Raw genomic sequence first — 21,876 nt, 5'->3', positions numbered from 1 at the left:
AAACAGAAGCACCTAGAACTTCTCATCAGTAAATTTACTATCGACTCTATGTGGAAATAAATTTGGGCCACACTGGCTTAAATAAAATATATTTTTAAGACTGATATCATCTGCTTGTTTTTGCATGTTGTTAGTGTAGTCACTATCAAATGTAAATACATTTTCACTGGACAGTACAGCCAAAGCGATAACACCAAGCAAACTTCCTGAGGTCTTGATCATTGGTTTTTCTTCCAGAGATACATACTTCGATCTTATCTCCAGGACCCTAAGCACACTGATGACAGGACTTATGTGTTTTCAAAATCTGTTCAGACAAATATTCCATAAACAAAAAATAAAAGTAAAATGAAAATTTTCATAGAGTAAGTGGTAGTCTTTGATCTACTGCCAAGATAATTTTTAAAATGAGAGATAAAGAAAATTGGACACAGAGAAATGGAATTCACTATAGAAATATATGTGGTGAAGGCTCAGGTAGAAACAGAAGACAATCACTCTTAAACATCCTAAACGTTATTTGGAGCGAGCCTTTTCACAATAAAATGTACTTACAAGTTAGATTAGGTTAGTTTATTTGCTTTGGTATCACATCCTATTCTCTTATATCAGAGACTAAAAGGCCTTTTAATCTACTGCTGAAAGGCTCCAAAGACATCTTTAATAGTCGTTTAATGGGATCGTATATTATCACTTCTAGCAGATCCATTGTGGATAACTTTTGGCTGTAAATTATTAATTATAACACTATGTATTTCAATATGCAATAATCCACAGGGTAATTTAAAGAGAATTTCTGTTTATAAATAAAGGTGATCTTGAGAAATTATTACTTATTGAAACCATCTCACCCTTCAAGATTTCTGCCAGATCTTCATGAAAGCTGTCTCCTGGGTCCCTGCTACAGATTTATCCTATTGCTTTTATTTTAATTACTGGGTATTCATATTGATTTGGGCTAGATTTCTCCACAGGATATGTCAGATATGCAATACATGTACATTGGAAGAACAAAAAATTTCAAATCAAATTGCCATTTCTGCCAAATCTGCCAAGGTCCATTTCTGACACCAGCTAGAAAGCTCTTGCATTAGTTAGTTAAAGGTATTAAACCAGGGTGGTGTATCACAGACCTACTTAAATCTCTTGTATTTAAATGTACCTGCACAGAACAGCTCACTACTTGTCATTTCAATCTCCTGGCATCTCATCTCCTGCTTAATTCTTTTCTCTATTGGAATCAACTTTAAAATGGAAAACATTTTATCACAAAATTTTGAATGGGAACAACTGTATCAAAAACATCCATTTCTTTAGATTAATCGCCACACTTTAACCAGTGAAGGCAGCCAATCCACATGAGAGTAGACTCTGTCTCTAAGAGCTCAGGTTCTTACCTATTGGTAAAACAGTTGTGTCATGTGCTTAAACAGAAATCCTAGCAAGAATCCAGTTTGTTGATAAAAACAAAAACAAACACAAAACCAGCATTATGTAGTGCCAGTATTCATGAAATGTAGACAAAAAAAGATCACATGTTGGAAGCTAGTCTGGACTAAGAAGCAAGACTCTCTCCAATATAATTAAAACCTCCATCCTGGATCTCAAGCTGCACTATAGGACAAAATGATTAAAACAGCATTGTAGTGGCACAGCAATAGGCTGTTTGATCAACGGAATAGAATCTAAGACCCAGAAATAAATCCACACACCTATGGACATTTGATTTTTTGACTAAGAAGCAAAATTCATACGATGGAAAATAGGTAGCATCTTCAACAAATGGTCCAACTGGATGTCAACATGTAGAGTAACGCAAGTAGATCCATATTTATCACCCTGCAGAAAACTAAAGTCAAAGTGGATTAAAAACCTCAACATAAAACCAGACACACTAAATCTTCTAGAAGAAAAAGTGCGGAAGATCCTGGAACTCATTGGCACAGGAGACAACTTCCTGAAAAGAACTCCAACAGCCCAGGCTGTAAGGTCGACAATTAATAAATGGGACCTCATGAAACTGAAAAGCTTCTGAAAAGCAAAGGATAATGTCAATAGAACAATATGACGGCCTACAGACTGGGAGAAGATCTTCACCAACACTGCATCCAACAAAGGGCTAATATCCAAAATATATAAATAACTCAAGAAATTAAACACCACAAAACCAAATAACCCAATTAAGAAATGGAGTTCAGAGCTAAACAGAGAATTTTCGAATGGCTAAAAAACACTTAAAGAAATGCTCAACATCTGTAGTCATCAGGGAAATGCAAATCCAAAGGACTCTGAGACTCCATCTCACACCTATAAGAGTAGCTAAGATAAAAAACTCAAGTGACAGCACATGCTGGCAAAGATGTGGAGAAAGGGGAGCAGTCCTCCATTGCTGTTAATACTGCAAAATTGTACAACCACTTTGGAAATCAATCTGGCACTGTCTCAGAAAATTGGAAATAGTTCTACGTCAAGACCCAGCTATACCACTCCTGGGCATACTCCCAAAAGATGTTTTATCATACAACAAAGACATTTGTGCAACTATGTTCATAGCAGCCTTATTTGTAATAGCTAGAATCTGGAAACAGCCTAAATGTCCCTTTATCAAAGAATGGATAAAGGAACTGTAGTACATTTACACAATGGAATACTACTCAGTTATTAAAAATAAGGTAATTTTGAAAATTTCATGCAAATGAATGGAACTAGAAATGGTCATCTTGAGTGAGAAAACCCAGACCCAAAATACACTCCTGGTGTCTACTCACTTATGAGTGGATAATAGCCCAACATAGATGTCCTCTGAGAGTCCTAGCGTGGGATTGGGCAGATGCTGGGACTTGTTGCTGGACTCCAGGTGAGAGTGGTGTGGAGTAATAGGGAGATATAAGGTGGTCCAGAAACCCCACAAGAAGACCATCAAGGCTGGCAGACCTGGACCCAGGGGGATCTGCACACACTGCTGTACCAACCAAGGACAACGTATGTAGTAAACCTAGACTCCATCTACCAAACTAGCTAATGGACAGCGCATTCTCCACACTCGTGGGGAGATAGAAGATTGCCTCTGATATGAAATCTAGTGTGCCCAACCTGATCACTTTCCCTTGGTGGGGAGACCAGGTGGCACACAGAGGAAGGGAAAGCAGGCTATCTGGATGAGAACTGCTAGGCTGTGGTCATGTGGTGGGGTCAGAGGTTCCCTTCTGGCAGAGGTCTAGGGGAGGGGACTAGGGTGAAGAGAGAGGGAAGGGGGAACAGGAGGACACAGGGAGATGTAATCTGAATAAAGGATAATAAATTAAAGCAGAAGGAAGCAAGCAACTAACAATTACAACAAAACCCCCTCCAATCCTAAGATTTTTAATCACAAGAGTTAGGAAGTAAATTTCCACTTCTCACCTGAGACTCTCCCTTGTTCAGTTTTTGGCTGTTTCACAGGTTTGGAAACTGCAGTGGCTGAACCAAACTGGAAACAATGTCAAGAAATTCAGTTTCTCAGTGTGCAGCTCAGGTCACAGCTTAGAACTCTGTGTCCTTGGGTGTCATGCATGCAGCACTCCTGCTGCTATAAAACATTTTAACAAAATCAAATGGAGCTCTTCCTGTTTAAGTTATAGTCAATATGATAGCCTATTTGGTTTAAATAAGCTTATAAAAATATGATAGAATAAACTTATAAAATATGGTAGAATAAACAGAGGATCAAATAGCATTTGACTTATGTTCAGTAGAAGAGAGAAAAAGTTTCATATATATAACCATACCCCATGTTGAAGCTCCAGCAAACAAAGAGCGCAGAGCTAGACGCAGGATCCCTTTGCATAGAGTAGGTAAATGGGCTGAGATTAAGAAAACATTTCTTTCCACTTGGACTCATTTCTTTTTAGATGCAACATACTATATCTTCTCATGAGCCCCTTCTTATATCATAAATTCTTTAAGTAAATAAATTACTCTCCTGTTTTCATTATATTAAATTCCTTTTTAAATTAATTAATTTATGTATTCACTTTATTCACCTTATGTACTGGTTGTAGCCCCACCCCTCCTCACCTTCTGGTCCCACCCTCCCTCCATCTCTCCCATCTTGAAGGAGAGACCCTAACCAATCAACCCAGCTAATCAAGTCATATCAAAACTGAGTGTGTCTTCTTCCCTGTGGCATGTCAAGGCAATCCCACCAGGGGGAAGTAATTGAAAATCTGACAAGGGGATCCATGTCAGAGAGATCCCCCACTCCCTTTACTAGGTGGCCTACAGGAAACCTGAGCTGCCCATCAGCTACGTTTTTTATGGGACCTAGGTTCAGCCCCTGCGTGGCTGGTGCTCCAGCCTTAGCAAGCCCCTCTGGGCTCTCGTTAGTTGGGTCTATTGGTCTTCCTGTCACTTCTAGCCTCTTCAGTTTTAACTCTTATGTATTTTACAAGTTTAAGTTTACAGTCATAATTTGTACTCAAAGTGCCAGTGGATTATCCTCTTGGCTGTTTCCCATTTTAGAGTACAGAAAGAACAGAAAACATGAAAAAATGAGACAAATTTGTATGAATAATAAAATGAACTCCATGATGATCATTTTCTAACAACTGCTGTATCTTACCTACAGCTTTCTCATGAAAACAGAGTGTAAAGGAAGCTTATTTAGATTACATTTTACATTATACTCAGGGGACAAAAATGCACGTGTTTTTGAATATAACACAAAGGTTCCTTTTATTTGCAGGGAATATTTCCTTTTCTTGTCATCTATGCCTCTCTTTTCCAGCACACAAAATCATTCTTGGTACTGATTTCCTAATTATTATCCCTATACGGTCTTTCTTTAGAAAGTCCTATCTTCCTTACATTGAAGTTGAGTGGAAAACAGCTTAAATGAAACAGTGCATAGGACAACCTTTAAGTGGAGTGTGAGTGTTTGTGAGTCAGTCTCTTGGGAAGCTCTGTGCAAGACTTGCTAGTGAATACAAACTATGTATATTTCCTGGTACATCTTAAATAGAATAAAGAACATGGCAAACTGTGACAGTGACAACATAAAATACAAAGAGACCTCTTCTTAAATGTGTTAATTATCATCTGCAGCTATGGCATCTTTAAAGACAAAGAACAACTTTGAAAATGAGTATTTACCCTCCTTCCAGTGACCAAACATCCGGTGTAACACAAAACACATGCCCCTACATTAATTTGACCTTGTTTCAGTAATTATAAAATTGCATTATGGAGTCAGTGGCCTGCATTATAAACTGCAAAATAGAGATTTATTCTGTAAAATGATACTGTAGTTTTTTGTTTTTTTTTTTTTTTTTTTTTTTTTAGGTCAAGACGCTAGTATGTGGCAGCAATGGTACTCGAAACACATCTTTTCATTGTACCAACATCTCCTTTTCACAGTTCTACAATGCTGTTCCAGTTACAGCTTATTATTAGAATAGAAAGAAAGCAAAATAATTTAGATGAAGAATTAGCTTTTTAAAAATTTTTTTTATTAATTTATTCTTGTTACATCTCAATGGTTATCCCATCCCTTGTATCCTCCCATTCTTCCCTCCCTCCCATTTTCCCATTATTCCCCTCTCCTATGACTGTTCCTGAAGCGGATTACCTCCCCCTGTATATGCTCATAGGGTATCAAGTCTCTTCTTGGTAACCTGCTGTCCTACCTCCGAGTGCCACCAGGTCTCCCCATCCAGGGGACATGGTCAAATGTGAGGCACCAGAGCACGTGTGAAAGTCATACCCCACTCTCCACTCAAATTAGCTTTTTTGAAGATGGAAGTTAAAGACTCTATTTCAGAATGGTATGCTAAGCAAAGTATAGTGTGTATATTCTTACTATCTCTGTGTCTGTTTTTATTTCTCTAAAATCTACCTTACTTGGTGGATTCTGTGCACAGAGACAAGAAACACTGATCCTTTAGAAATCAAACAATTGACACTTCCTATTAAAAGCACTATGGCTTTTCTATTTCTCTACCTAATTTTCAGTTCATAATACAGAAGGCTTCCTTTAATCTGCCAATTAAATTTTATTTTTGAGATTTAACTGGGACATATCTCTTTTGTTTGGTCTCTATATTTCCTTTAAGCTACTTCCTTATAATTCTTAAGGATTTTTAAGCCTGGATGTCTACCACTACCTAGGTTTTATGTTGTAAAGAGAGCAAAGGAGATACTGTAACAAAGAAGACTGTGTTCTATAGGAAGCAAAGTTAACTTAGGAGTGCTGTTCATGACTTTTATTCCTTCCCTATAAGGTAATTGATGATTCATCTAAATGTAAAATTGGTTACTATGTACTGGTACTGTAGAAATATTCCATGCCATATTGATAACAAACTGTTTTGTCTGTTTATTTTGGGTAAAAGAAAACAAGTACTTTTTACTTGAAATAGAGATAAAGATAGGGAAGTAAAGACAATTTAGAAATAAAGATGACAGAAACATAGATGTTATATAGGAAGATAAGTAGATTGATAGATGATATTTTAGATAGAAGAGAGAAAGATTATAGATGATAGATTGATAGATACATAGATAAATAGATAGATGATAGATAGATAATATATCAATAGACAAATGCAATTCAAGTGTAATGGTGCAGAAATTTGTCATCCTTAATAGTTCAGGGTTTATAGGCTTGCTTGTTCCCCAGTAGGATGTTATTGGTAAGTCCTGGAATGTTTGAAATGCAGTATTTACTGTGAGATCTTTAAGTCATTGGGAGCATGCTCCTCAGGGGACAATAAAGTAGCTGTCAGCCACTTTATAACCTCTTTGTTTACTGGTTCATGAGGTATGTACCTTGGTCTGCCAGGTATTGCACAATTATGTACCCCATGTACCAGAGTTCCACGGCACAGATGTATGTTAAACAGGAGCCTCCAGAACCATAAACCGAAGTAAAAGTTTTCTCTGCATGCTAATTGCCTCAGGTCTTTCATTATGATGAAGAAAAGCAGACTGCTATCTCATGCCTCTCTATTATTTTAAATCCCCTCTTTACTTACTCTCTTTATCTCTAGCCAAATTGTGTATAATGAACATTTTAATAAAAAATAATTAAAGTTACTAGAACTTAAGCTTTATGGCCTTGAAGCACGGTTTGGAAATAAAAATAGGTTGTACATATTTGAAAAGAATTTTTCTTCCCTCTCTATTTACGAAGCTGGCCTATCACTGTTTTCCTGGAAAAGGTTCAACCAGCACATGTCCTTCCTACGAAACTTCATTATTCCCTGATCGGATATATCTTTGATCGTTGTTCTACAGCCGCTGTTGCATTGCCCAGACACTTGTTTATATTGCATTTCTATTTTGGCTGGCAATAAAACAATGACTTCACAGCAAGTTAAGAAAACATAGGTGACTCACTCTTCCACTGACATGAACTTCTGTGGTCTGCTTGCTTTGTTCCATCAGCCTGTCAAGCACACCGATAAAAATGAGGTACTTACTACTTCAGACTGTATTCTAATATGAAAATAGCTTTAAAAAGGAGCTTACGTAGGGTTATAAGTAGTGTATTTAATGCTTTAACTTTTGCCTTCAGTAAATGTGCAATCCGCTTGTCTAAGGAGGGAAAAAAATCTGTCTGCATTTATACCATAAAAGACAGAGCTATCTCTGTTCTGTTTTACTCCCTACCTCATCACTAGCATGAAAGCTTTAATTTCCTTAGTAAGCTTATAGAAGAACCTTGCCTAACACCCCGGAATGAGGCCTCGAATCTAGGACATTCCTGAGATGTGCTTCATTGGTACAGGTGTTCCTGAACATAGATTGGGCTTTTGAATGGCACAGCGTCCTGTACAGTGTGTTCTACCACACTGCTGCAGATAAACAAGGAACAGGTCACGGTGTGAATGTCATATGAGTCTATGGCTCTCTGTTACTCATTTGAACACTTTTGCTATTTCACTGACACCAGTAGAACCATACAGAAACACACAGCCTAATTCTAAGTAGCCAACAGAAAAGAAAGAAAGACCCTAACAGAAGAATAAAGCTGGACTGGTATTTCTCACACGTAATGACAAAATGCTTTCTGTGTTTGTTTCTAGCATAAAGCGATTTCTCTTTATCATACATAACTCTATGTATAGGCTACAGAATACATAAGCTTTCTGTTTTTTTATCCATAATTACTCACATCAAGCCATTTCCCCATTACATAGAAATTGTTTTTATCTTTATATCTTTGTGTCTTTAGTACCCATATATTTTATTATCCATTCATTTAACAAATATTTATTAAATAATTTTGTGTACTAGACTCTGCTTTCTTGGTGCACAGACTTCTACAAACTTTGATACATTTATAAAGATGTTTATATAAGAAAAGAAAGAAAAACCAGTAAGCCTAGAAGACATGTAAACTAATAAAAGTTAATTCTATTAAATAAGTAGACTAGAATAAGGGAGATCAGGAATGGTTGGAGAAAATGGCTGTGGAATTAAGTAGGGCAATTTAGGGAGTTTCTAGGAAGTACAAGCAATTAGAATGAAGGACCTACAGAGAGAACAGTGAAAGAGAAAGGTCAGATAGCTTCCAGACACAGACTACTTGAGGCTTCATAGAAAAGTGTGAGAAATTTAATTTCATTTTCAGAGAGCTAGACTCTCAGTTGAGTTGTCAAGTATACTAAATAAAAATGAAGGGCAACTGTTACATAGTAATTTAGATGAACAGTCAATAATTTTACTATATCTACTAGGAAATATTTTGATATTTTTACACTATTACCTGAATAGCTAGCAGAATGGTGTGCCATGTGATACTTATGGTATACTTAAATTACACAATGTTATGTTTATCTGAAATTCTAATTTAATCGAGTGTTCTGAAATGCCTTGTCTGAGTGTAGATGTCTGGTAAAGAACATTCTGTGGAGATAATAGTAAATACTAAGAGAATGGGACATGGAGAAGGGAAAATGCATTCAGAGGTAGGATCATAGACTTATGTATAAGAAATAGAATTTGTTTACAAAATGACTTAAATCAAATGAATGAAGGGAAGAATGTTAAATCACATAATGAGAATAACTCAGACTGATTTGAAGACACTGGCTTTGTGGGTTTATTTCGTCAAGTTCTCAAGATTTACCTATAATTCACTATGTAGTGCAGGCTGGCTTTAACCACATGACAGCCTACTTTTTCTCTCTTTTTTTAAATTACTTTTTCTATTTTTCATTCTTTACATATACATTTATGTTATTATACATATATACAATAAACTACCTACAGCAAGAAGCATGAAACAATTAGGAATTATATAAGTATTATATTCATACTTTTTCATTATCTAGAATGTTACTGACTGTTACAGGAATAAGTACCTGCACTCAATTGTGTATGTATGTGTGCATGTGTATGTGTGTAATATTATATACAACTATTTATTTGGTGTTATAAAGAATTGACCTAAACCATTGACTGTCTAAACCACTGTGTGTAAATTTAAATTATATGGGTGATCTGTAGTACTTTAGGCATATATTAGCTATTACCTCCCTCCCAAAAGGCTGGACTGTGTTTTCTACGATTTTGGCAGAATTATTTTCTACTGATCTGTATCATATGAGTTAAAGTTCCAAATTCATGGTGTCTCCATGGTTACAGGAGGACAACCTGCCACTTTGTGCTCAGAAGAGCTGGAATTGTTTTCACCTGAGATTGAATAGCACCCAGCAGCATTTTCAAGATGACAAATTCAATAGTGAGTGACACATTTTTTATTCAACTATAAACAGGATGCATTTAAATCACATTAAGGCAGAGATGAAAAGCATTAACACGAGCACTTATTATTCTAGACCACGATGACACATTGTTCAAGAACATGAACCCAAGAGGTCACCTATGCAATTTTGAATTATGAGAACACTTTAGTCAGAGTGAAATCTTTTCCTAGAATTTTTTAAGATGGTAAAACTATCCAGTAACTGATGGGATACCAAATTAATTTTTCTAGCTTAATACCTATTTACACACAGAATGCATACATCTTCACTTTTTGGGTTTTCTATTTTTAATGTATTTATGAATATTCTAAATAAAAATCCCTCTCTATATTCATTTTTATTGTCTCATTTTTATTTTCTTTTTTTAACATATACATTTATGTAATTACACATGAATAAAATAAACTACATACAGCAGGAAGGACAATGAGACAATCAGGAATTATATAAATGTTACATTCATAGTGATTTGGCTATTTGTTTCCTCTCTTGTTGGGTCTAAATTTCTGAATGAAGATCAATATCTGTCATATCTCATCTCTATTAACTTAAAACAGCTATCTTGATCTAAAAACATCTTAATTCCTAATCAACTAAGCTTAATTGTAAGACTAGACTATCTGGTCTTCAACCCCATCAGAAACTTGAAATAAAACTTAAATATCTGAGTGAACTGGAAGTGCAGGTTAGCAGCTTCCAAAATTTTAAATGAACATTATTTTTCTCAAGATTTATCTCATCAAAAATTCATTTAATTCAGAATTTTCTTTCTTATTATTTGAAAATATGACACTAAAACATTATTGATGATTTCATTATGCTTGTCATTTTCAAACACTTAACAATTGAGGAATGGTTGTGTCTCAATCCTTACCCTATAGATGTGTACCACAGTCTGTAGGTTGAGCTGCTGGAGCAAGCTAGTGCAAAGTGTCTATGGATATGTAAAGAAATAAAAGAAAACCCGATGGAGTCAATATGGGTAAATCATAGATGCACAGGATGAGATTAAAAGACAAAAATAATATTAAAACAACACTAAGGATTAATTTCTATTTTGTAGCCTTCCCAATACTGTGCTTAGAGATGCAAGACATATCCAAGCTGAAAATGTACAGCTAAAGAAACTGTCATCAGCATATAAAGTAATAAAATAGGAAAAGATATGCTATTTTCCACAATATCATAATTTATAAAATCACAGTAATTAATAAACTACATTCATTTACTTGGCCACAACTTACCACACAGTCTGGATTTCTTTGATTATTAGGCACTGTCAGCCACAAAGTCTTACTTTCCAAATTAATTGTTAATTTTGAATTTCATATAGAATATTACTTTACTTCATTTGTAATATAGGTCATATTAGAAACAAAGGTATATAGTTCTCCTATGGATCCAGAGCTCTAGATATGAAGTTACCAAGCTGTTGAGCTTTTGTAGGCTTCCAAAGCCAAGCCACAAAACCTACCTCTCCATTTGTCATCTTTGGACCTGTAAGGCAAAGTACAGTACAGGCACAGATAGACTGAGTATGTAGAGGAAAGTATGGATTGATGGATGCACTGACAGGGTAAACAGCTATTTGAATTGGTTTTGCCAATTAATGGAAACCAAGCATAGCTGAAGTCCTAGAGACACCCGTGAGCGTGCTGCTTGTCAGACACTTGATTCGTACAGTGTGTGGCCATGTGACAAGTGGATGTGAGGCTATTGATATCAGTATTATAGGTTCTCTTTATGGCGTATAGGAGAGAGTTTCTTTTCTTGGTAATGGTATGCTCTCTACCATGACTATCTGATGTCATTTCAATAATCAGTATTATAGGTTCTCTTTATGGCGTATAGGTGAGAGTTTCTTTTCTTGGTAATGGTGTGCTCTCTACCATGACTATCTGATGTCATTTCAATAATCAGTATTATAGGTTCTCTTTATGGCGTATAGGTGAGAGTTTTCTTTTCTTGGTAATGGTGTGCTCTCTACCATGACTATCTGATGTCATTTCAATAATCAGTATTATAGGTTCTCTTTATGGCGTATAGGAGAGAGTTTCTTTCTTGGTAATGGTGTGCTCTCTACCATGACTATCTGATGTCATTTCAATAATCAGTATTATAGGTTCTCTTTATGGCGTATAGGTGAGAGTTTCTTTTCTTGGTAATGGTGTGCTCTCTACCATGACTATCTGATGTCATTTCAATAATCAGTATTATAGGTTCTCTTTATGGCATATAGGAGAGAGTTTCTTTTCTTGGTAATGGTGTGCTCTCTACCATGACTATCTGATGTCATTTCAATAATCAGTATTATAGGTTCTCTTTATGGCGTATAGGAGAGAGTTTCTTTTCTTGGTAATGGTATGCTCTCTACCATGACTATCTGATGTCATTTCAATAATCAGTATTATAGGTTCTCTTTATGGCGTATAGGAGAGAGTTTCTTTTCTTGGTAATGGTATGCTCTCTACCATGACTATCTGATGTCATTTCAATAATCAGTATTATAGGTTCTCTTTATGGCGTATAGGTGAGAGTTTCTTTCTTGGTAATGGTGTGCTCTCTACCATGACTATCTGATGTCATTTCAATAATCAGTATTATAGGTTCTCTTTATGGCGTATAGGAGAGAGTTTCTTTTCTTGGTAATGGTGTGCTCTCTACCATGACTATCTGATGTCATTTCAATAATCAGTATTATAGGTTCTCTTTATGGCGTATAGGAGAGAGTTTCTTTTCTTGGTAATGGTGTGCTCTCTACCATGACTATCTGATGTCATTTCAATAATCAGTATTATAGGTTCTCTTTATGGCGTATAGGAGAGAGTTTCTTTTCTTGGTAATGGTGTGCTCTCTACCATGACTATCTGATGTCATTTCAATAATCAGTATTATAGGTTCTCTTTATGGCGTATAGGAGAGAGTTTCTTTTCTTGGTAATGGTATGCTCTCTACCATGACTATCTGATGTCATTTCAATAATCAGTATTATAGGTTCTCTTTATGGCGTATAGGAGAGAGTTTCTTTTCTTGGTAATGGTGTGCTCTCTACCATGACTATCTGATGTCATTTCAATAATCAGTATTATAGGTTCTCTTTATGGCGTATAGGAGAGAGTTTCTTTTCTTGGTAATGGTGTGCTCTCTACCATGACTATCTGATGTCATTTCAATAATCAGTATTATAGGTTCTCTTTATGGCGTATAGGAGAGAGGTTCTTTTCTTGGTAATGGTGTGCTCTCTACCATGACTATCTGATGTCATTCAATAATCAGTATTATAGGTTCTCTTTATGGCGTATAGGAGAGAGGTTCTTTTCTTGGTAATGGTGTGCTCTCTACCATGACTATCTGATGTCATTTCAATAATCAGTATTATAGGTTCTCTTTATGGCGTATAGGTGAGAGTTTCTTTTCTTGGTAATGGTCTGCTCTCTACCATGACTATCTGATGTCATTTCAATAATCAGTATTATAGGTTCTCTTTATGGCGTATAGGAGAGAGTTTCTTTTCTTGGTAATGGCGTGCTCTCTACCATGACTATCTGATGTCATTCAATGTGCCCTTGTGCCCAGATGTTGCCAGCCTACTATAAGTAGATCATCGGTGGGGTACATCTTTTACTTGTAAATTAAGCAAGCTATGTGTTAGACTGTGCTGCACAACTGCTACACACACAAGACACAAAGTCACCCTGCATTTGTATTTGAATTTAAAGTGGAATCAATTGCTGTTTTATAAAGTGGAGTAACCCAGGGTAAGGCACAGAGAAGAAGCCATAATTCCACAAGACACTGAGTCACTTCAAGCAGGACATAGCCTGGTCTCTACAGAAATCAGATCATTTTCAAGTATTTCAAATGTAGAATAAAAATAATTATAAACTGTAATTAGGATTAATTCAATGCTAATTCAACATTTAAAAATGAATAAATATTATATACGACATCTAAATTCTATAAGATCCATATGGTACCATCAATAGATGAAGAAGACATATTTAACAAAATCAAATATCAATTAATCATAAGAGAATATTACAAAGAGAAGAGAAAAATTCTTCAACGTGATAAAAAGAAAAGCTACAGCTAAATTAAATTCATGATGAGGAACTTAAATCTTTTCTACTAGTGTGAAGAAATGATAAATCATGACCACACTGGCACCTCCTTTTATACCTGTACTAGAAATGCTTCCTAAGTAATGAGATACAGAACGAAAGATCTTTCAAGGTATGGGTGAGAAATGACTCAGTTTTCTCTAAGGGGATAGCCACTTGGAATCTAACCATTCTCCAGTGACTATAGGGGCAACACAAATTGGACTTGGATTTTTTTTTGGGGGGAAGCACAGGGTCTTGTGGCAGACCTGGGTGGACTGGAAAGTGAGTGGGATCAGGATGCATAATGTGAAATTCCCAAATAACCAATAAAAGTATTATTTTGCAAAAATGAAGGGAGAAATATGAATTTCTTTTTAGAGAACATTATTATCTTTTGAGAAACTCCGAGTCAACAACAAAGGCCATCTTAAACCAACAAACAATTCTAATAAGGTGTTAAGATAAAGAATTAATGTAATAAAGTTAATTACTTTTCTATATATGAGCAATGGGCAAGTGGGATTTGAAATTAAAAACAGTGGTAGGCACTAGTAAGGATGAATGGAGGTACTTTTATATTGTAAATTATACTCATTCATATTGAAGAAAGGATTCTGCACATATAGACTGTAAATAACTCACCAAGTATACAAACTGGTCAGGATTTGTTTAGACTTATCCTTCATCCCAGATGATGCCCTGAGAAGAGGGTGATGCTCACTGGTCTTGGAGTGTACAAATATCCAGAGAAAGAGGAAGAAACAGAGGGAGGAGGAGAAGGGGGACAAGTGTAGACAGTAGTAAAAAGAGTAACACTAACACTATGAATCTCAGACAAAGCTGGTCACCTGAACAGAAGGATGAGAAAACGCCTTGGAAATATTTTCTAACATATTTTTTTGCAATAAACATACGGTTGTTAATATATTCTTTCCCAGTATTTTCTCAAACAATATATTTCAGTCGTATTTCCCTTTTATCCTGTAGAAAGCAACTTTAGGTTCATTGGGAAGAGACCACTCTATCCTACTCCTACTTGGTGAGCCAATAAGTTTATTGAACTCACAAGAATATGTATGATGGAATAATTATAGAACTGTAGGTGAATCCCAAATGTCCACTTTATCAAAATATCTCATTCTATTATGTGCAATTACCTCGTGCAATGTACATCAGCTAGTCCCAACTTCATTTAGTTTTCTATCTGGTACATACTTTAGAGTCTTGCATGGTTAACTATGGTTGGGTGTAACAGCAAGGACTTTCTATTACCTTCCTTGCTTGTGGCATTAAGTTGGGAAGATTCTGAGTTATTTTAACCTGGCAATACTGGTCCATTACATGTTTTACTCAGTCTTGGATCACTCAAGAAAGGGGCATAGAATATAGTGCTATGAATGGATAAAGGGAAAAATCAAACACACTGAGTTTGTACAGTCTGTACTGCAGGCCATCCCAGAATCTCCAGTTTGCCTAATGCAAAGTCTATTATGGGACCTATAATCTTCCTTAACCATTTAGGCCTATTCCTCTGAAATAATTTTTCTACATATATAACTAAATATCTCATTACTTCTGTATCTATGAGGAACATAATACAAATGGATAAACTATAATGTATCACAACAGTGGAATACTATGTGGTAATAGATAAAATGTCCTATCAAGTTTTTAAAGGACACAGAAGAAATCTAAGATGACTATAGCTAAGTAGAAGAAACCATTCTGACAAGGCTGACTCCAATTCATAACATTCAGGAAAAAAAGGCCAAAGTACATGCTCATTATAAGTTTTAAATGTCTCTGAAGGAAGAGTAGAAAGCAGTGAAAGATAGAACACAGTCTATTTCACAGTGCATTAATGACCTCTGTAACTCATGAAAAATTTGCTCAAACCCATAGAAAGTCCATTATTAACAATGAATTCCAGTATGTTATTATCACTGAATGACCATGATTGTGAACTCTGTTATAAGCTGTGGTAACCGAGTGACTATGAACTATCGGTTTTCACTGACTACTTGTGGAAAATGTTACAACTATGGTTAAGAATCCTAAGTACTAAGACATCCATGCATATGTAAATGTAGGTCAATTGCAAATGCTACTATCCTTCTCCAGCTCAATGTTTGTATGACTTTAAAATTACTCTAAAAATTAAAATTTATTACTAAGGATATGAAAATACTTCTTGAAATCACCAGACTTTCTTTCATAAAAACTGGCAGCCTTGGATACTCATATTTACCATGTCTGGAGTAATGTTTAACAATTATTATTTAATTATTTTTTTGTTTTTTGAGATTATAGTATAATTACATGATTTATTCCTTTCGTTTCTTTCCTAAAATCCTTCATATATACCCCTCCTTGCTCCTTTCTAAACTCATGGCCTCTTTTTTATTAGTTGGTGGTGGTAGTGGTGGTGGTGTGTGTCTGTGTGTCTGTGTGTGTCTGTGTATGTCTGTGTGTGTGTGTGTGTGTGTGTGTGAGAGAGAGAGAGAGAGAGAGAGAGAGAGAGAGAGAGAGAGAGAGATGAGAGATAAATAAATAGAGAAATAGAGAGACAGATAGATAGACAGGTAGATAGATAGCTAGGTAGGTAGATAGATAGCGATAGATAGAGATGGAATAAATAGATAGATAGACACATAGATAGATAGATAAATTGGTAAATATCACCAGTTCAGTGTGTATAATGTTTGTGCTTTTCCCTGGGGAAGACTATTTCCCCTTTAAAGCATTCCTTTGTTGCCTGTTGTACTTTGTGAAGGCTGAGGATTTTCATAAACTATACCCATGTAGTCTCACCAGCATGACTGCCTAAAAAAGAGATGTACAAGGGCAGCAACAAAGAAAACATCTTACACAAGTGTGGCAATTGCTACTGTAGGGTCATTTTGTGGATTCTAATCTATGCAACAAAAGTTGCTCAGAAATTACTTAAGATTTCAGTGTTTCAGGAGTGCAGGATAGGAGCTTTCCAAATGAGAAGATGAGTGAGATAGTTTGCTACCTGAATAATCACCCAAAACTCTCTATGATGTTGGAGCATCTTCTTCAGACTTCTGGCCCAATATATCTAACAGACATATTTGTGAGGCAGGAACTGTTGAGTACTAGGTTACCCTGTCTTAGCAGGGTTTGGCCTTCCACTCTGTCAGATTCCAAGCTTGCCGTTTTTTAGTCAGAATTCTGTCTGTGGTAGAAACAAGGACATTTTGCCCAGTGGCTTGTTTGCCACATTTGAATCTATCTCCATAAGGAGGTTCTTTGATGTTCATCATCCTCTTTGAGGTAGGCTGGGTGTTGCTACTCAGGTAATCAAGTTTATTCTTTTCTCAAGTCTCTGATGGAGTTGAAGACCAGGTAGCTTAGTTTTACAATGAAGATTAGTTGTTTAGGGGTTAAGATATTTTTAGATCTAGATACATGTTTTAAGTTGATAATGACAAGATGTGATTTACATTCAGAATTTTAGACACACCAAGATAGGAAAGATATTTTCTTTAAGGCTGTCAAATACAAATAGCCAAAACACTAGGGATGTAACATTTATATAATTCCTGATTATATCATAGTTCTTCTTGCTATTGGTAGTTTCTTGTATAAATATGTAATAATAAAAATATATATGTAAAAATAAAAATGTTTAAAATAAATAAATAAATAAAAAGATTCAGAAAAAAGTATCTCAGTATTTCCATTTCACTGGTGATAACCTGGAATAAAAAGATTAAGGAAAAAAAGAATGTTGTAGAATATGGTTATCTGTTCCATTGGACAATTTCAAACAATGGCTAATTCAGTAAGAAACTGAGGTTTCATTAAAGAAATTCATGATTCCAATTGTATGGCATGGTGTAGAGAAGGTGAGCTCAAAAAGATAGGAAGTTATTAAGTACATCTAGAATCATAAAAAAATGAATAAAATAAAATAAAATAAACAACAACAAAGAAAGCACCTGGAATAGTTCTCACTGAATACTCATGGTGCCAAGGAGGCAAGGATGCAACAAGGAATCATATGGTATTGAAAGTCCTTTGATATGTTAACACCCATGAATTTATAATTAAAATGGAAAAAGCTCATTATCAACTCTGGTTGTTATTAGGACACTATCTCAGTGTTCTGAAAATAGATAAACTCATGAACACGCACACACAATTTTACATTGTATTTCTATGTCATCTGTAGTTATTTAGAAAAAAATACCTTTATGTTGAAATAATTTAAGTAAAAATGCAAGAAAATACATGATCCCCTGTATTTTGTCATATTTTATGCAAAGTACAGATAAATTTAAGACTGAATCTTGAGTTTGTAGCCCAGTATGATGATCAGATGTATTAGTGGTTAATGGAAAGGAAAAAAATCACTAATTATGACAAGAGACAATTAATTAAACAACCAAATCTAATCAACTTCAAATGGAGCTCCTCCACCAACAGCTTGAAGATTACAAAATTTTCAGGAGAATTTGGATTGAAAACATTGTGTAAGAGGATGTCTGTAGAAGGTATGTGTAAAAAATTTTTAAGAAGATATCTTAGCGTGAACCTTCCAGATCCAGATCATTTCTGTGGGCCTATCATATTTTAATTTAATTGCAGATATAACTTCTAGTTGTTTCCATATTTTTACTTCTATACCTCCATCTCCTACATTAAGAAATTTTTAAAGGAGTGAATACTATTGTGCTTATTTCACATGTTCTATTTACATATTTAAAAAATTGAAAATTCATTCATGGATGTGAACTCATTCTCTGCATAGCTGACAGGAGACGACTATTTCATCATCTGTTCCAAAGGAGAAAAGATGCAGACTTAATACATTATAGCACACACCCTATGTTCTGTCAGCCCAGATCTAACATAGGTACCATAGTGGCACCAAAAAAAGTATCAACTAACTCATTATTATTATTATTATTATTATTATTATTATTATTATTATTATTATTATTGTTATTATTATTATTATTATTATTGTTATTGTTATTATTAAATTTGCATTATATCCTGGTTGTTATTCCCTCCCTCTTTTTTTACAGTTCCCACCCTCCCTCCCTCTTCCACCCTATTCTCCTCCCCTAGACCTCTGATTCTGGGGGGGCTCCTCCCCCACCATTTGATCTCAGCCTATCAGGTCTCATGAGGGTAGCCTGAACCTCCTTCCTCTGTGTGCCCCCAAGACTGCCCAGCCAAGGGGCTGTGATCAAACTGCAGAGTCTGTGTCAGAGGCAATCTCTTCTCTCCCCACTCTGCATAGACATGGAGCATGAGCTGTCCATCAGCTACATCTGAGCAGGGGTCTATGTGATCTGCATGCATGGTCCTTAACTCTTTCAAAATGTAGTATAGAAAGAACTCCAATCATGGCCTGAGATCTGGCTTGGAAATCAAATTTGTCCATTTCACTGCAAATATCCTGCAATATTCTTTGCCTACTGAATGATTCCACCAACATATCTCCAAGTTTTCTCTTAGTGGTAACACAATAGAGACACAATTACATAACAATAGAAGGTGTAACTTTTCCCATAAAGCTTTATTTTAAAATATCGCTTTTATACACTTAAAAAAAAAAATCTACCATTAGTCATTAAAATAAGGCCTGATTTACAACGGAATGAAATTCAAAGCTTTCATTCCAGCCAGGAAAGCAGGTAGGCTAACTACAGATATTCACCCCTCCTTCACCTCCAGAAAACGAGGCCCCCACTCTTCTCCCCAGATCTGTAGCAGGAGCACCTTCTGCAGCCTCCCTTCTCCTTCAAGTATGTGTCTGGTGGATCACACAGATGCTTACCTTCTAATTTCCCTATGCCCAACTTACTGCTTTATTCCAGACCCCAACTCTATCAGGTTTCACCCACAAACCATAAATAGGTCACTCTGGGCAGGAGAAAAAAAAGGCTAACTGCAGATCTTCTCTGCCTTTGTTCCTCCACCTCCAACTCCCCAGTCTCTTCCCCAGCTTTGTAGCTGACTCCCTGCTTCGGCCTCTCTTCACTCTCTGCCCCAATTCTCAGAGGACTGAACAATCCCTGTAGAACACTCTGCTTTCTCTGTCATGACGACACCCTCAGCACCACTTCCCAGCCCATCCCCATCCCTAAGTGACAGCTCCACATACCCACAGCTACATCTTACCTGGAATGACCATACCTATCAACGTGCCAGAAGAATTTTCTAACAGGCAATACACAGCCACCACAATTTCCTAAGAATCAAAGAGGGTAACATAAATAAAGGAACAAAACACCCCACCCAACAAAGCAAGAGTAGATATAGTATTCAGAATTATAATCTTCAAAAAACCAAATAACTAGATACCAGCATAAAGGAAAATTAATAACAGCCAGAATGATATGTCTTTACTAGAGTCCAGAAATACTACCACAGCAGGCTCTGAGTGTTACAACATAGCTGACGCACAAGGAAAACATCTTAAATGCCCTTTATGGATATGAAAGAGGTTCTTAACAAGGATTTAATAAATCTCTTTGTGTCAGGAGAAGACAGTGCAGAAATTCCTCCGTCTTGCATTCTTGCTGAGGCAATTTTGTTTGACCTAGAATTTGATCTCCTTGATGGAGAACGCAGTGGAAAATTATCCAACTCTACTCTAAGGATGTGAGGACAAGACGCCCTCAGCTAGTTTATCTTAACCTCTGTGAAACTATCTGCTTGTGAAAACCTCCCTCTCCACCTAACTGCTTATGGTAAAAGTCTGTTAAATCATCTGTGCGAAAAGTTCCCTTTGAAGCTGTAGAGCAAGATACCCGTGTGTGTGTGTGTGTGTGTGTGTGTGTGTGTGTGTGTATGTGTGTGTGTATGTGTATGTGTGTGTGTGTGTGTGTGTGTGTGTGTGTGTGTGTGTGTGTATGTGTGTGTGTGTCTGTGTGTGTGTGTTTGCTTTTTTTGCCTTTAAAAGCTCCTTATGTTAAACACTCCACACAATACTTGGTTCTGACTATAGCTGAGTATAGTCCCAGCTGGCTGGCACAAAGATTTTCAACTTAAAATCAGAATGTAACGTGAATAAATTATATATATATATATATATATATATATATATATATATATATATATATATATATATATATATATATAATCTTCCCAGCCTCAGGTGAAACAAGGTTTATTAAAATCTAAAAAATAAAATGAAATGAAATAAAAAAACTTTTTCTGAGTTTTAATCTGGTTGGCTGCCTGAAACACCTTAAGTCAATCTAGGAAAATACAAACAAACAGTGAAAGAAAATGAAACAAAGTAAAAGAAAATTGATCTGAAAGTGGAAATAGAATGAATAAAGAAAACCCAAGCTGAGCAAAAGCAAGCAATAAAAACTTTAGGAAATCAAAGAGGAACCTTAGAAGCAAGCTATACCATCAGGATACATGAGATAGAAGAAAGACTCTCAAGCATTAAAGACACATAAAATAAATGGATAAATTGGTCAAATAAAATGTTGAATCTAAAATAATAAAAAAAAAATCCCTCTGGGAACAAAACATCTAGGACACCATGAAAAGACAAAATCTAAGAATAATAGGAACAAAGGAGAAAACTTAGGTAAAGGCACATAAAATACTTTCAACAAAAGAAAATTACCCTACCTACAGAAAGAGATACTTAAACAAGGTACAAGAAGCATACAGAAGAACATCAAATAGAATGAAACAGGAAAAAAATCCCCAGGGTACATAATAATCAAATACTAAAGAACAAATAATAATAAAACTTAATAAATAATAAAACAAAATAAATAACGAAACAAAAAATAATAAAGAAAACATAAAAAATAGATAATCAATTACTGAAGAACAAAGAAATAATATTTTCATGATAAATTGAAAGTAAAAGAAGACCAAGTAACATGTAAATGTAGTAGTATTAGAATATTGAGATTTCAAAAATCAGAAGAGCTGGGCCAGATGTGTGGCACACTCTACAGGACCATAGCTGCCAGCCCAAACTACTACATCCTAGCAAAATTTCAATCACAATAGGT

This window comes from Acomys russatus, chromosome 22, assembly GCF_903995435.1.
Source record: "Acomys russatus chromosome 22, mAcoRus1.1, whole genome shotgun sequence".
Taxonomy (NCBI): Eukaryota; Metazoa; Chordata; class Mammalia; order Rodentia; family Muridae; genus Acomys; species Acomys russatus.
Note: the sequence above shows the minus strand (reverse complement) of the source record.